Here is a 17,313-nt window from a genome sequence, read left to right on the forward strand (position 1 = left end):
CACCTGCCCCCAGCCTTAGGTGCTTGGAAAAGTCATCTTATTAACGTGACAAAAGACACCAGTCCTGCTCTCGCTTACCCAGAAAATTCCAAGGGTTTTAGGAGCTCTGTGCCAGAAACTGGGACAGAAATATTTGTTACTATAAAGCACAGGACACAACAGTGCTCCTGGGAAAGGGCTTTCATTGTCCCTTCCTTATCAGCAGTTAATATTTAAGACCAAGCTCTGCTTCTGCCCTGGGACTCCAGTTACAGTGAGGAAAGCCCAGGCCAGCTGTTCTGAGGTCTGCCCCCAGGAGGTCTGCACCCTGGCCTCCCTGGGGGCAGAAGGTGCCCAGGAACTGGGAAGGGCTTCAGTGGGAAGGTCACAGGGCGCCTCCGCAGCCTAGTATCCACAGAGAAGCATCGCCCCTGGAAGTGCAACCTGAACCCAGACCCTGAAGAACTCATGTAGAAAAGGAAACTGCAAGTCAGTGTAAAACTTGGGTTCAGGGCATTCAACGGGGTAGCTTTTAGTGTGGGGTGTTGTGCAAGCATTTGATAAATACCCACTGGGGCACTGGGCGTTTGCTGTACCAGGGCGCTCTTCTATGCCCTGGGGAGTTTCCAAGACAGGGCTTGTGTTCCAGTGTGGAAGACAGGGGTTAACAATTGAATAAAAAGTGAAAACAGATCATGAGAAAGGGTTTGAAGCAAATGAAGCACATGGAAGCCATGACTGGCTGTGTTGAAAGAGCTGCTTTGGACAGGGCAGTCAGAGATGGCTTCTCTGGGGAGGGATATTGAAGAATCAGCCATGAGAAGACAGTTCTGGAATGTTCTAGGAGGGGCAAGGTCAATGTCCTTGAAGCTGGACCAGGCCAAGAGTATGGAGTCCAGGCAGCCTGGGAGGAGCAGTGGGGGGGGGGGGATGGGAGGTGAGTGGGGCCAGACCTCCTGAGGCCTCAGGGGCCAGGGCAAGTGCTCTGGGAGCCATTGCAGGGCTGTCAGAGGGCCACAGTCAACTCTGCTTGGTGATCATAAAAGTTCCCAGAGGCTGCTGGATGGACCGTGGGGAGGGGAGAGTGGCAGAGGGTGGGACCAGTGGTGGTAGTGTTGCAATCACCCAGGGAGGGTTGCTATTGGGAGCTGGACATTGATTTGCAGTCCCCTTGGTCACCGGTGCCTTGCTAATCCTGTGCCATGGCTGCCTCACAGAAGTTGTGAACCAGGGCACTAGTCAGCTGAGAGCCATCAGTGCTGTGGCAGGGGCTGGGGGTGCAGGGAAGGCCTGGGCAGGGTGGAGGAGCCCCCCAGGAGAGCTACCAGGACTAGATGTTCCTAAGAGGTCAACAAGGGGGTCAACTGGTACCACTGTAGCTGCAGGTGACATGCTGGGTTGGGATGAAGGAAAGGCATCTCTTCAGACAGGTTGGAGCCCCCCACAGATGCTGCCACAGGCACAGATTCCTGGGACCCTCTGCTGCATGGCATCAGAGATGCTGGCGTCAGCACGCTCAGCCAGCTGGCAAAGCACTGCCTGCACGTTCCTTACATTGGCCATTTCCCAGCTGCGAGAAGTGGAGAAACAGTTGGGTTGAACAGCAGAAGACAGAAGATGCCTGTTACCCCCTCTCCTGTAATGTGGCTTTCAACCTTTTACTTAGTAAAGTGAAGAGGGGGTAAACAGGGTGGGAATATCCTCGGTGACGTTATATTATTATTATCACTACAATTAATATTTTTTGAGCACTTAGTGTTAGCAATCATGCTGACATGCAGTCTTACAATAGTTTATAGTGTGTACTATCATTATCCCACCCCCATTTTACAGATGTGGAAACAGAGTCCAGGGTCATACCACTAGTCAATGTGTGAACCAGTCTCCGACCCCAGGTGGTCTGGCTGCAGGGCTCACAGGCTTAGCCACACCCTTCCATAGGTTTTAGCCCCAGGGGTAGGATGGGGCTTTTTGGGCATGCTATTTGGAGACATTGCCCTAGCTGAATTGGCATCAGATTAGTGGAGGATGACAGAGGTTGAGAGGCACAGAGGGTTCCATCAGAGAACAGCACAAAACAGCCAGGAGCCCTGGACAGTCAGGTGCTGTTGGGGCCATCAGTGTCTTTGCCTGCCCAGCACTAATCCTCCTTCTTCATTTTTCATTTAGAGACCTGACTCCTTCTCACTTTTACTCATTCAGTATAATATGACTCCATCCCCAACTCAAGAGTGGGCACATGGTCCACGTTTGGTTCATGTTGATGATAATCAGGACTACTGTGGGACCTTCAAGAAAGAAGTATTCTTTTTCTGCCAGGGGTCTAGGCTGGTAGGGTGTGAGCCTGAAGATGTTGTTGGCCAGAGAATCAGGCCTAATTCTCTTTACCCAAAACAAGGAAAGACACGGAAAAAAGCAGAGCTAAGATACAAGGAGAAACAGATTCCTGATAAGGAAACAGCAGTCCTGGATGTTTAGGTTATGCTAAAATGGTAAAATTATTCTCGGTACTGCTTGAAGCTGTTTGAGTTGGATTGCTGATTTGTAGATTAAAGACACAGGGGTCCAAAACTGGTCTATCCCATCCCAGTGGGAACCTAGAATGTGACTTCTCCATCCTGCCTACCCCTCTTCACAGACTCTCTGCCTACCCATTCTCACGGACTCTCTAGTCAAGAGCTGTGTGTGTGTGTCTGTGTCCATGTGGATATTTCTGCATGTGTGTGAGTGTGTGTGTCTATATATATGTGTCTCTGTCTATGTTCCTGTGTTTGTTTCTATCTGTGTCTCTTTTTGTGTGTGTCCATATATGTCTGTGTGTCTGTGTCCATGTGTGTGTCTCTATGTGTGTGTGTGGGTGTGTGTCCATGTGTGTGCATGCAGATGATGGTGGTGCTTAGATGGGCTTGCCCTAGCACTGGTGGGGCTCTGGACTCCAGGGTCTAGAGCTGTGGCAAGGCCTGACTTATGGTAGAGGTGACAATGTTGGTTCTTGACTCCGTGGTTTTTTTTTTTTTTTTTTCCATTTTCACAGTGGCTGAGTTCAAGGCTCAGGGCCAGATCTGCCCTGTGGTCTAGGTGAGCAGTGAAGGGATTTCTTACCCAGAATCATGAGACTGGTATAAACAGCCCTGGGCCAACATTTCCACACACCATCAGGACTTATACTGCTTTTATGTCTTTTAATAATTTTTTTAATGTTTATTTATTTTTGAGAGAGAGAGACAGAGTGTGAGCAGGGGAGGGGCAGAGATAGAGGTGAACACAGAATCTGAAGCAGGCTCCAGGCTCTGGAGCACAGAGCCTGATGGCAGGGCTTGAAATCATGAACCTCAAGATTATGTCCTGAGTGGAAGTCATATGCTTAACCGACTGAGCCACCTACAGGCCCCCCTGCTTTTAGAATGTTTTAAGAAAAATACTTCTCAGCCTCTTGACCAGTGGTTCCTAAGTCAAGGTCTACTGGCCACTCTTTTTTTTTTTTTAAATGTTTTTTTTTTTTTTTCGAGAGAGAACGCAAGGAGGGGAGGGGCAGAGAAAGAGGGGGAGAGAGGATGCATAGCAAGCTGTGTGCTGACAGCCAAGAGCCTGATTCAGGGCTTGAGATCATGACCTGAGCAGAACTCAGACTCTTAACTGACTGAGCCACCCAGGCACTCCAGGAATCCACTAGTCAAACTGAGCCCAAAGGCATGTGTTGTCAGCTTGAAGTACTATTAAAAATTATTTAAACATAACTTTCCAACTTTGAAGAATCAGGGAATTTCATCTACAAAAAACAGTCCTTTTTCTGAGTTCTCTTGAAAAGAAAAAAGAAGCCTAAGAAAACCCGGCATGTATCACCAAATACCAATGGCTAGCTAGAGCTGAGGAGTGAGATGTATATTCTCTTGGCTTTATCATGGCTTTGTGCACTCTTCATCACTCACTGGCTTTGTGCAATCATACCTGGCAAAGCCTCTCTTGTTGATCTCTCTGCCTGGTACCTGGTGGCCTTTGACTTATAGACCCTGGTTCTAGATACAGAGAACCCCAAATATTAGAGCTGGAAAGGACCCCAGCAATAACCATATTCACACAGAGAATTGAAAATAGTGGTGAGGGGACCCTGGGTTCCTGAGCACCTTCCCAGGGAATGATCAAAATCACTATTAGTCATGTGATTATCGTGGGCTCAGCATACCAAGTATGACATGTCAGTGAATGATCACATCTCACTATGTGTGGGTGGTAGGTGTCACAGAGGAGAAAAGGGAGGTCAGAGAAGTTATATAACGTAAACAAGGTCATAGGGAAGGCAGCAGAAATGGGATTTGGGTCTTGGGCAGAAAGACTCTATTTCCATCAGATGGAAGTCAAACCAGCTATATTTGGGAGGTTTCTGCCTTTCCACTCCTGTGGGTCCTGATCTTTCTGGACCATGTCTCCACTTTCCTTCCTTCTCTCCCTTGGACTGGGGCAGGACCATACTCCACTGTGGAAATGTCCCTGAGATGAGCTTGAATGCTTTTGCTACTCTTGGAAATCTTCAGATTTGTCCAGTCCAACTCCAGCTTGAGGGAGCTATAGGAACCTCTGCCAGCAAGGACAGGTGCAGTTTAACCTCAATTAATGGTCTTTCTATGCACAATTGTAATTTAGTGTAAAAAGTCAAAGTAGCAAAAAGCTGTGGTAAGATTCCCAGTGGGTCATTATGGGAATGAATGGGCCTGGTCATTAGGGAAGGGTTTTATTAATTTTTTAAAAATCTTTGGGAATGAAGATCAAGGTCTCCTATCCATCAGTAAAATCCCTGAAAGCCACAGATCCACAAGGTATTGGAGCAGGGACTCTGGAGATTAGTTAGGTCTAACGGGTGCCCACAGGAGAGAGCAATGAGCCACTCCAAGCAAGATTGAAAGATGGTCACTCAGGGCCTGCTTGCCCCTGTCCCTACACCCGGAGAGGCTCAGACCTTGAGTTGTAGGCTAATCCATTATATCCGGATGGCTCTTTGGTGTTAAGAGCATGGGCTGTGGAGTCAGACTCTCTGGATTCCAGTCCTGATTCTACCACTAGCTTGAGCTTGTTCCCAAATATCTCAGTGCTTTGGTTTTCTCATCTATCAAATAGGAGTAGTTGTTGAACTTATCAGTTTGTTGTAAATGTTCTCTATATATGCAAAGTGCCTGGCCAGCAGAAGCACCCAGCAAACGTTACATGTGATTGTTGTTATTTTTATTATGATTCTTGTTATAACCCTTAAGATGAGCTCTGTCTCTATGATGCTTGGAATCACAGAACTTTTCTGTGAAAGTCGGGAGTGATTCCTGGGGTCCTCACCTTTACCCCATCTTCTACCAGAGCAGCCTCAGTTTTATCTGTATCATACTTTTGGCTTCTACAGATTCTTTAATTTTGAAGGAAGCTTTTGTAGCTAAATCTCTGTGGCAGAATTGATCCATTTTACAGATGAGAACTCTGAAGAGCAGAGAGGGAGAGGCACTTACATTCTAAGATGGATTTAGCCATAAACATACAGGATGCCCAGTTACAGTTCAATGTCAGATATGCAAATAATTTTTTGTGTAAGCACATTCCAAATATTGCATATGGGATATACTTACCTGTAATTGCAATTCTGTGTGTGTGTGTCTGTGTGTGTGTGTGTGTGTGTGTATGTGTGTTTTAAATGTTTATTTATTTATTTTTGAGACAGAGAGACAGAGTGAGTGGAGGAGGAGCAGAGAAAGAGGGAGAGAGAGAGAATCCCAAGGAGGCTCCGTTCTGTCAGCTCAGAGCCCAATGAGGAACTTGAACTCATGAATCATGAGATAATGACATAAGCCGAAACCAAGAGTTGGAGGCTTACCTGAGTGAGCCATCCAGGTACGCTCCCCCTCACCCCACCACTTCTGTGTTTTATGTAGCAACCCTATCTCTAGTCACATGACAAAGAAGATCCAGATATGGGGACCCATCTCACTTTGCTGCTCTTTTCACTGGACCAGGGATTTCAAACATGTGGTCTGTGTGCTTCCCACTCCTTCTTCCTGTGCCCAGGGCAGACTCTTTTCAGGAATGGTGGAGTGCTTTCCTCCTGAGCCTCACCTGGGCCTTAGGACTGTTGCAGGCAGCCACAACTACTTGTTTAGTTCTGGCCTTTGACATGAGGTCCATTTGCCATCCTGGCACCCAACAATGCTGTTGAGCCCTCAGGAATCCCATGGAACCAGCCAGTCCCCATCTCCTCAGTCTTGTCCAGGGGTTGTACATGTGTCTGACCTCTTCTCCAGTGAGCCCTACACCCGAGTTACCTGAGTCCTTGGACAGATACCCATAAAGCTTTGCCAAATGAGCAACCCCAGGCCCTGGTTGGATGTCTGGACAAGAAAGCATTTCAGGGTTTTTTTTCCCAAATGAGATCCAAGCACATGAAGTCAGGAAGAACCAAGTTCAGACCTAGGCTGGGCAGAGGGAGGTGTTTCCATGTTTGAGGTCAATTTGGGGCTTCTTATTCCACTTGGGCACAAGTGCATATACCTGTGGGTCAAGGCAGGTGTGCAGGTGAAGTGCGCCAGGTGGGGGTGAGGACAAATAGCCAGTGTATGCCCCCGACGCCGGCCCCCAGGGAATGTGAGCCCAGGGGCGAGATTGCTAGATCTTCTCATTTGTCTAAAGAAGGCCAAATCCAGATTTTTAAAATTAGTTTTAAAAAATATTTTTAAATGTTTATTTATTTTTGAGAGAGAGAGAGCAAGTTGGGGGAGGGGTAGAGAGAGAGGGAGACACAGATTTGAAGCAGGTTCCAGGCTCTGAGCTGTCAGCACAGAGCCCAACGTGGGACTCGAACTCATGAACTGTGAGATCATGACCTGAGCTGAAGTCAAATGCTTAACTGACTGAGCCACCCAGGTGCCCCTGGATTTTTTAAAAGAAATATCCTGTTTTATAAATAATGATTTCACATTTTCCCAAGGGGCTCATATAGGCCGACAAAACACTGCAGTATTCGGCCATGACGGCAGCGAGTGGGGGTGGCGTAGGGAGTGGGGGCATGGGGACGGCAGGCCACCATGCTTCTTCAGCATTCCCATGGAGAATTCAGGGACCAGCCATGTCTAAGTCAGCCCACGCTGGCCCACCTGGAGGCCTCACTCACAGATCCCTGTGCAGGGACAGTGGGATAAGGGGGCCTCCACCTCACTCAGAGAGACAAAACAGAGAGATTAATAAAGATTCCAGCCCTGCTGATCTATCATCTTCTGGCACCAAATTACACACGTATCCCATTATCATTACAGAGCTTTTGGGTTAATTGCAAATCAGGGAGTTAAGATTATTAATGTGAGTGGAAGTTTATAGGGGGTGAGGGGAGAGCTCACATCCAGCTGGCTTCTGTCCTGCCCTGGCTTCAGGGCCCTCTCGCCACCTGCTGACCTCCTACTCTCTCCCACATCAGCGACGATGTTCCTGAGCTCCCCCCGTCGGCTTGTACACGTGCCTTAAACCATTTCCCGAGAACTCTTTGTAGCAGGAGCATTAAAAGCAAATGTGCTCATTACACCTGATGGCATACAATCCATGCAGAGGAAATTAGTAATGATTAGGGCGTCATTAGAGGAAGATGTCTCTCTTCACCCAAAATATTGACGGCAAAAAACCCCAGCCGTGCAGATAACAAATGGATGAGGCTCAGACACACAAAGCACTGTTGTGATGATCAATGTTGTCCCGAATATACCCCAGACGTCTCCAAAACAGAACAGTTAGCAGCTGTTCCAGGTCTTTTCGGCTGTTACAAAAAAGGTATTTGGATATTCTGATACGTTCTCTCCATCCAGCGTTTAACCAAACATGTCCTGAGGACATGACGTGGATGGTAATATGTGAGTGATATGGGTTTTTATTTTGCAGAGGTCACAAACTGCTGGCCTCGGCTACCTTCGGATATAATTCATTTCGACTGCATAATGCTTCTGGGGAAAAAAATCAGAAGAGACTGCCTATGTGATTATAAACATGCAGGTCCCTAGCTTCTCTAGCAAAACTGGACTGTGGAGTAACACTGGGCCCATATCTCTGCATGACAATACCAGCTGGGGTTGAGTATTGACAGCCCCACTAAATGTACCTCCAGTTTACCAGTCTCCACCACGCCCTGTTGCTCCGATGGCATGACGGAGTCCCCATCTGTCACAGCACTTCCAATATCACCTGGCCCTCTTCCCTTACTGAATGACTAACTCTGGGCATTTGAGTTTGTAATTCATATTCGGGTCTATCCTTTACCTTAAGACAATCAGATTGATATTTCTTGGAAACAAGTTGGATTGTGTTGCCCATTTCCTTCCCCCCATCACGCACCACCATCACAAGTGCCTGTAGGAGAAAGGCCACACACCCATTCAAAGCCTTCTGTGACCTTCCCACCTCTTACAGAGCTCCATGCGCTTGGATCTCCAGCCAATCTTAGGGTTTTGCTGCTATGATCTCTCCAGCCTGGAAAGCTTCCCAGGGAACTTGTACTGCATCCTACTGGTCCATTTCCCACTTTCCTTTCTGGACCTTAAATCAGAATGGCTGTCCAGGGCGACTTGCCCCCCCTCCTCACTGCTTCTCAGTTATCCACAGGCCTGTCTACAGGCCTCCCTCTCCCACCATATCGTGAGCATCCGGAGGGCAGTTTCTTTCCTCCCCATTGCTGCTACCCCCACAGATCCAGCTGGCTTTGTTCTTAGCAGGTACTCGATAGAGCTCTATTGAATGAATTTGCTGGGCACCAGACGAATTTCTTTTTCCTCACGCAGTGTGTGATCTCTAATTGAGTTCCCAGACTTTGCTAATGTTCTGGAAAAGCATTAATTTCTGCCAAGTTCTTTAATTAGGCCTGGTGGTCCTGTCCAGGGCCTGCCAGCCATCAGAGGTAAAGCCTCTTACTTCTTGCTCTAATCTGGCTGTTTGCTTTCAGATGGCTTCTTCTCGAGGTCCCCACCTTGCCAAGGTGTCTTCTATCTTCTCAGATTAATCAGTTTAATACAAGATGTGTTTACGAGCAATAGTTTGTGAGAAGAGAACAAATTTCACCTAAGTTGATCACTCAGAATGTATTGAGCACCTGTTTAGCTGGGTGTTGCAAGGTTTCAGAAAGGAATTCAGACATTGGTCTTCCATACAGAAAAGTGCACATACCCTGAGGGTAAAGCACGGTAAAGTTTCAAACTACGCACACCTGTGTAACAGTACTCAGATAGAGACAGAACACAGCAGCACCCTGGAATCCCCACAGGCTCCCGCCCAAAGGTAACCACAATATTGACTTCTAACTAGTCTTCCCTGGTTTTGTAACTTTATACAAATGGAATCACAGGGTATGCCATGTTTGTTTCTTTCAGTCAGTACTATGCTCATAAGACTCACCCATGTTTTATTTGTTACTTTTTTAAATGTTTAATTTTGAGAGAGAGAGAAAGAGAGAGAGAGACAGACAGACAGACAGAATCTGAAGCAGGCTCCAGGCTCTGAGTTGTCAGCACTGATCCCTACATGGGGCTCAAACCCACAAATCGTGAGATCATGACCTGAGCTGAAGTCGGATGCTTAACCAACTGAGCCACCCAGGCGCCCCTTCATCTATGTTTTTGTATGTAATCTTATCATCCATTTTCATTGCATCATACTCATATTCAATTGTGTAAATATATCACCGTTTATTTATCCATGCTGCTGTTAATGGACATTTGTTTCATCCCTCCAGTTTTGGGCTGTTATGAACATTCTGGTCCATGTCTTAAAGTAAACACACATACACATTTCTGCTGGATATATTCCTAGGAGTAGAATTACTGGGTCACGAATTAGTGTGTATTCAGCTTCGGTACATACTGCCAAAAAGTTTTCCAAAGTGGTTGTTATTCATTAATTTTTAAGATTTATTCCTTCTTTAATTAATTCATTCAATAATGACAACACCTGCTTTGTGCAAGCCATTGTGCTAATTGCTGGAGAAAATATAAAGATGGATAAGAACTAGTCATGACATTCACCTATTTTAAAACTGTCAGTGAATATTCATTGCCTGTAGGATAAAATCTAACTGTGTTGGTTTGGCACAAAACACCCTCACCAATCCAGAGTCAAATTATTTCACCAGGCCAGAGGTCTGAAACTCCAATGCCTTCCAGGGCCAGTCAGGTTATCTGAATGAATACAGAGAGCTGGGTGGGGACTGTGGAGGAATAAAGTTCACTTATTCCATCTACATGGGGCTATAATTGTGAATTTGACTTGATTACTGGCAAGAAAGAATTTGGGCCTGCAATGCCACATCTAACATTTTAGGAGAAGCTGTATATCTGGGCTTGATATAAAATTGTTCCTTTTCAAAAGCTGAAAACTATTAGGGTGCCTGGGTGGCTCAGTCAGTTAAGTGTCTGAAGTTGGCTCAGGTCGTGATCTTGTGGTCCGTGAGTACGGGCCCTGAATCGGCCAACAGAAGCCTGCTTTGGATTCTGTGTCTCCCTCTCTCTCAGCCCCTCCCTGCTCGCTCGTGCTCTGTCTCTCTCTCTTTCCTTCTCTCTTTCTCAAAAATAAATAAATATTGAAAAAATACTTTTAAGTTGAAAACTATTTAAAAATATTAAAATACGATGCTGGTCAAACAAAACACAAGTATAAGCAGGATTTGGGTACAGATTACCAGTTTGCAAGTTATGCACCGAACTTTGTTCTAGAACTTTTCCTCTCCTCTTAACGTCCCCGTGCTCATGCCCCTTCTAATCCCAGCACAAAGACTAGGCCTTCTTTTCCACGGCTCTGGGACGTGTATGCGCCATCCTGATGTTCCTGAGACGTCCTTTGCCTGCTTTTGGTTGGTAATTGCCTCCTCTTCCTTGTGGACCCATTCAAGTGCCAGTGTCTACCCGAAGCCCTCCTCTCTCATGTAAGTTTCCAAACTACCCTGTCACGTTTCTCTAGCCTAGTCATTTGTCTCATTGTAATTCAGTGCTTGATCACCTGTCTGTTTTTCTTACTTGCTCCTCAGAACTGAGACCTGAGAGCTTACTTCTCTTTGTATCTCCAGCATCTGGTTCACAGGAGGGCCCCACAAACGTTTACTGAGTGAACCAAACATGCATACTGTGATTCCATTCCCTTTTCTTCCAGCTCAGTCTCTGGCTTTGATTTGGGGATGTACCCTTCCCCCATATTGTGGAGGTAGAAGCCAGGTCACAGATAACCACGGCCTCAGAGGTGGCTCAAAGGAGAGCAGGAGATTTGATGCCATCCAACTGGAGTGGGATTCAGAAAAGCTTCTGGTGTAGAGGATGTATGACCAGAGCATCTGGCTACTATCTTGCTATCAGGTAAAGCCTGATATTGGAGCCAACTCAGAGAACAGGAGAACTAAAAATGGGGGAGATTGGGTCCTGATAATTATCACTGGGGCACCTGATTCCATCCAGGCACTGCCCTGGCCTTTTCAGTTACATGAATCAGTATTCCCCTTTTTTCTTAAACTTGAGATGAGTTTCTGTCACTAACAAATAAGGTAAAACATACAGAAGTCACTGAAATATAAAGTAGAGTGTATTATTTATCATCAAATATTTACATGAATTCAAGCGTTTATATGCTGAAGAGTTAGAAACCCTATTCATAAGGAAAATTATAGTCATGTTGGATAGATGAAAAGTAGCCAGAAAAGGAATAGAAATGGCAAAGTATACTGTTGTGGGAGCTGATGTTGTGTATAGTGAGGATAAATGAGAGAGGGAGGGATGGGTGCAGGTGGGGTAGGCTGAGAAGACTTTATGGTGGGAGTGGGATTTTATTCATTTTCACACACACACACACACACACACACACACACGTGTAAGTGTGTGGTGTATACCTATGGATCATAACATGTACCAGGCAATGTGCTGGCATTGCACAATACAAAGTTTTGCCTTTAGGGAACTTATATTTTAGTGAGAGAGGACTGATGAGAAACAAATAATGAGACACATAAAAGAATTGCCAACCTGTAGTAAGTGCTAGGAAAGACATGAACAAACAATCATGGAAGACACTCTTTTGTATAAAGAGCTCAGAAAGACCTCTTTGTGGCATTTAAACTGATGTGGAAATTATGACAAGGGCCCAGCCCTGTGAAGAACTGGCCTAAAGGGCATCCATCTAGGGAGGGGAACAGGATGTGTTAAGACCCTGGAGTGGGGATGAACTTGGTGTGTTCAAGGAAGCCAATGGCCAGGGGAACTGATGCATGGTTAGCAAGGGGAGAGAGTCCTATGTGCTGTGGTTGGAGAGTTAGGCAGGGCCTAGATCATGCACAGCCTTGTTGGCTATAATAAATAGTTTGGATTTTATTCCATTAAAAATAGGAAGGCACTGAAGGGTCTTGAGCAGAGAAATGACATAATCTGATTTGTGTTCTTAGATCACTCTGACTGTTGTGGGGAGAATAGTCTGTGTGGAGCAAGAGTAGGAGTTCAGACAAGAAGCTTCTGGGTACAATATGGTAGCCTAGAATCAGAGGTTAGGAATGGAGAGAAGTGCATGTATTTGGAATCTCTGTGGAAATAGAATACATATGACTCACTTATGGATTAGGGATTGAAGAAAAGAGCAGACGTAAGGATATCTCCCAGGTTATGGCTACAGCATCTTGGTTGATGATGGGTCCATGTGCTGAGATGGGGAAGACATGATGAGAAAGTGAGACCAGTGTGCTTGGCACCAGGGCAGCTTCAAGCTCAGCTTGAAGATTTGGCAGTGCTCTTAACAAGAATAAAGGATTGAGACAAGGAGAAAAATGGCCTGAGTTCAGGAGGGAAGATAAGGGAATGATTGAAGCATGGTGCATAATTTGGAGATGTTTGGGCCAGATGACTGGAGAACCATGGAGCTTCAAATGGTTTTGATTATCCGTGGGACTTAGCCATATGACTTTTGCTCCAACAGACACGGCTTGATTTGTACTAGGGGAAAAGTATTTGGGGCGATTTGATCAGTAATTCTTTCCATGCAGTTAAACACAGCAGCTCAAGAGTGAGCGATGGTGTAATTTAATAATGCACAACATGCCACTGAGATGCAGTCTGGCTAACAGGAGTGATTAATAGCCACATACCGCAACTGCGACTTGATTTCAGTGATGGTATGGGGAAGGACGAGGCAGAAATTCCCATTTTGTTAGACAACAAGGTCTAGACTTTTGTACTTGATGCTGTATTAGGCAAGATCCATGGTGCACACAGCAAGATCCCCAAGTCACTCCCCTCCCTCCCACACCTTGCAAGGTCAGAAAACCTAAGTAAGCCACTATTCCAACTCTTAGTTATGGTAGAGGACAAAGTGTAGACCCATGGAGTCAGAGGACCTAAATTATAGTCCTATCTCAGCCAGTAAGTTCCCTTCATGTGACCTTTGACAAGTTAATACATCCTCTCAACCTCACTCATCCATCTTTTTTTTCAGAAAGTATTTATGGAGTGCCAACTACATCCTAGGAAATGTGAAGGTAAAAGGATATTGAGGTGATCATAACACTCTTGATTTCTGCTCTCATGGAGCTTCCAAGTCTAGTTGATTAGTCCAGGGCCAATATCCCTGTCTGTTAAACAGCTCAGTGGACTAGATGATCTTCCAAATCCTCTTTTATTTGTAAACCTTCTGAAGTTAAAAGCAGGCATTAAAAATTATAAACTATTCCTGCAGGTTTTTAATTAACTTTCTTAAAAGTATCTACTTAGAAAGGGTTTTCTGATTATAAAAGTAATGTTTTCTCCTTGTAAAACTTCAGACATGACCAGAAAAGTATCAGGTAGTAAATGAAATTCCCCATTGTAAATCCCTGTGGTAACATAAGGAAAAATTGAAGTTGTTACTGTGTTCAAACAGTTCTAAGATCTACATTTTATTTACAGTTTAACATTCTCCAAATCATAATGTGTCTGGTTCTGCTTTTAGCAGACAGCAGTCATTATGTGATTGTAAGTGTTGATGCATGCCATCAAAGCTTGGAGCAGAAGTGATGGCAGCCTGGAATAAAATCCACAAGATAATAACGGAGCATTATTTTAATAAATTCCACATCAACAATCCTCCTGATGGCAAAGAAGACAACACTCTGTGTAAAAACAGAGGCATTGAATGGTTCAGAGATGAAAAGTAATGCAAGAAGATTTGGACTCTAAATGTGAAGAAATTTTAGTAATAATACCTAACCTATTTCTGTACCTTACATTTCATTGTTATGCATGTCTAAGAGTAATATTTGGTTTACACATCCAAATATGTATGAAATGATGCTTTTATTAATTATAAAATAAAATTCTAGGTTATGAGAAGATTTTTGTGGGGTTATCCCATGGATGCAAGGCTGGTTTGAAAGAATAAAAGGGGGGAAATATGATCATTTCAACAGAAGCAGAATACACATTTGAGAATTCAAAATTCATATCTGATAAAAGTTTCAGTCAACTATAAATTGAAAAGAACTTTTTCAACCTGACAAAGGACAGCTAAAAAAAATCCTACAGCTAATGTCATACTTAATAATGAAATATTCAATGCATTTCCCCTAAGACTGGTAAGAAGGTAAGGTCTGACTACTTTTACTGTTGCTATTTGTATAGTCCTGGAGGTCCTAGTGATTGAAACAAGGCAGGAAAAATAAATAAAAGTTGTAAAGATCAAAAAGAAAGAGGCAAAATTGTAGTTATATGTAGATGACATAATTGTTTATATGGACAATCTCAAGGGATCCATAAAAACATACCAAACTAATAAATGAATTTAGGAAGTTTTCAGGACACAAAGTTAATACATACAAAATCAAAATGCATATTTATATACTAGCAGCAAAGAATTGGACATGAAATTTTAAAAACAAATTTCATTTAAAATAGCATCAAAAGAATTAGCATACCTAGGAGTAAATTTCACAAAGATATGCAAGACCTCCTTACTGAAATCTAGAAACTATTGCTGAGAAATTAAAGGAGAACTTAAGAAATGGTGAACTATACCATATTCAGGGATGAGAAGACTCAATACTGTTAAGATGTCAATTATCCTTAAATCATCCTAAAAGTCCAGTGCAATTACAAACAAAATCCAAACAGGCTTTTTCATTTTTTATTAGAAACCAACATGGGGCACTTTTATCGCCCAGTTGGTTAAGTGTCTGACTTCGGCTCAGGTCATGATCTCACGGTTCATGAGTTTAAGCCCCACATCAGGCTCTGTGCTGACAGCTCAGAGCCTCAAGTCTGCTTCAGATTCTGTGTCTTCCTTTCTCTCCATCTCTCTCCATTGCTTTCTCTTTCACACAAACTAAAGTTAAAAAAATTTTTAATAAATAAAAGGAGGAAACTGACAAACTGGTTTTGAAATTTGTATGGAAATGCAAAGACCTGAAATATCCAAAATAATCTTGAAAAAGAAGAACAAAACCGGAGGACTTCTACTCTCTGATTTTAAGACTTCCTATGAAGCTACAGTAGCAGAGACAGCACGGTATTGGCATAATGGTTGACACATAGATCAATGAAATGGGATAGAGGACCCACACTTATGCAGCCATTTCGTTTTCTTTTTTAATTTTATTTACTTATATATTTGTGAGAAGGAGCAAGCACGTGTGTAGGGGAGGGGCAGAGAGAGAGAGAGAGAGAAACTTAAGAAGTCTTCAAGCTTAGTGCAGAGCCTGATTGATCTCCACAAACATGAGATCGTGACCTGGAAAACAATTTGACAATAAAATATTATGGAAAAAAAAAAACCAAAAGTTGGTCACATAACCCACTGAGCTACCCAGGCACCCTGCAACCATTTCATTTTCAAAAAAGACAGCAAAGAAATTAAATAGAGAGATGACATTTTTTTCAATTAATTGTACTGGAAGAACTCTATATTCATATTAAATATGCAAGTCCTACCTCATATCATACACAACAATTAATCCAAGATACATCTTAGGCATAAACATAAGAGCTAAAACCATAAAGTGTTTGGAGAAGTAGGCAAAGATTTTATAAACAGATCACAAAAGCAATTTTAATAAAAAATAAAAGATCTTTAGAGTTTATCAAAATCAAAACTTGTGCTCATCAAAAGGTTTCCTGAAGCATATGAATAGAAAAGCCACAGATAAGAAGAAGATGAGGTCACAACATATATCTGAGAAAACATGGGTATTCAGGTTATATAAAGAACTCCTTATTACTCAATAATAAAAAGACAAACAACCTAATTAAAAGTGAACAAAAGATTTGAACAGACACTTTACAAAAGAAGATATATGAATGGCCAATAAACACATGAAAAATGGACAACATCATTAGTCATCAGGGAAATGCAAATCAAAACCATAATGAGATAGCACTTCACATCAATCAGAATAGCTAAAATGAAAAAGACCAATAATGTCAAATATTGGTAAGGTTGTGGGGCAACTTGACCCATGGTATATTGTTGGTGAGAATATAAAAGGATATAATTATTTTTTGAAAAGTGTTGGCAGTTTTCTATATAACAAAACATACTACCCTGTGACCCAGTGATCTCACTTCTAAGTATTGTCCCATGATAAATGAAAATATAGGCCCACAAAAAGACTTGTACATGAGTGTTCATGGCAGCTTTATAAGAGTCACAACTGGAAACAGCCCAGGTGTCCATAAATAGGAGAATATATAAGCACCTTGGAATGACCATTCACTGCCATATTACTCAGCAAGGAAAAGGAACTCATTACCAAAACATGCAATGACATGGAGAAATCTCAAATATGTTATTCTGAGTGCAATAAGTCTTAAAGTGTGTGCACTTTATAATTATTCATACAAAATTCTAGAGTAGACAAACCCAATCCACAGCAGGGGCAAAATCAGAACAGCATCTGCCTTTTGGGGAATAGAAGTAGGAATTTACTGGGAAGAAGCAAAGGGGGTGCTTTCTGGTGGTGATAATATCTTGGTGAGGTTTTGGGGACACAGATGCACACATTTGTTAAAACTCATGAAAGGCACTTAAGGTCTGTGCCTTTCATTTGTACTAAAATTTACAATTAAAACAGAAACTGCAAATAAATATTGAACTCAATCAATGAAATACATGCTGGACTATTTAGAAGGAAATATATGATGTCTTCAACTTACTTTGACATATCTCCCAGATAGAATAGATTAATGGATGGATGGGTGGATGGATGGATGGATAGGTATGTGATAAACCAAGGTTAGTAAAATGTTAACGGTAGACTCTAGATACCTTGGTTCACTGTAAAATTCCTTTAACTTTACTATATGTTTGGGTATTTTCATAAATATGTAGGCAATAAAAGAA

This window comes from Suricata suricatta, chromosome 16 (assembly GCF_006229205.1).
Source record: "Suricata suricatta isolate VVHF042 chromosome 16, meerkat_22Aug2017_6uvM2_HiC, whole genome shotgun sequence".
Taxonomy (NCBI): Eukaryota; Metazoa; Chordata; class Mammalia; order Carnivora; family Herpestidae; genus Suricata; species Suricata suricatta.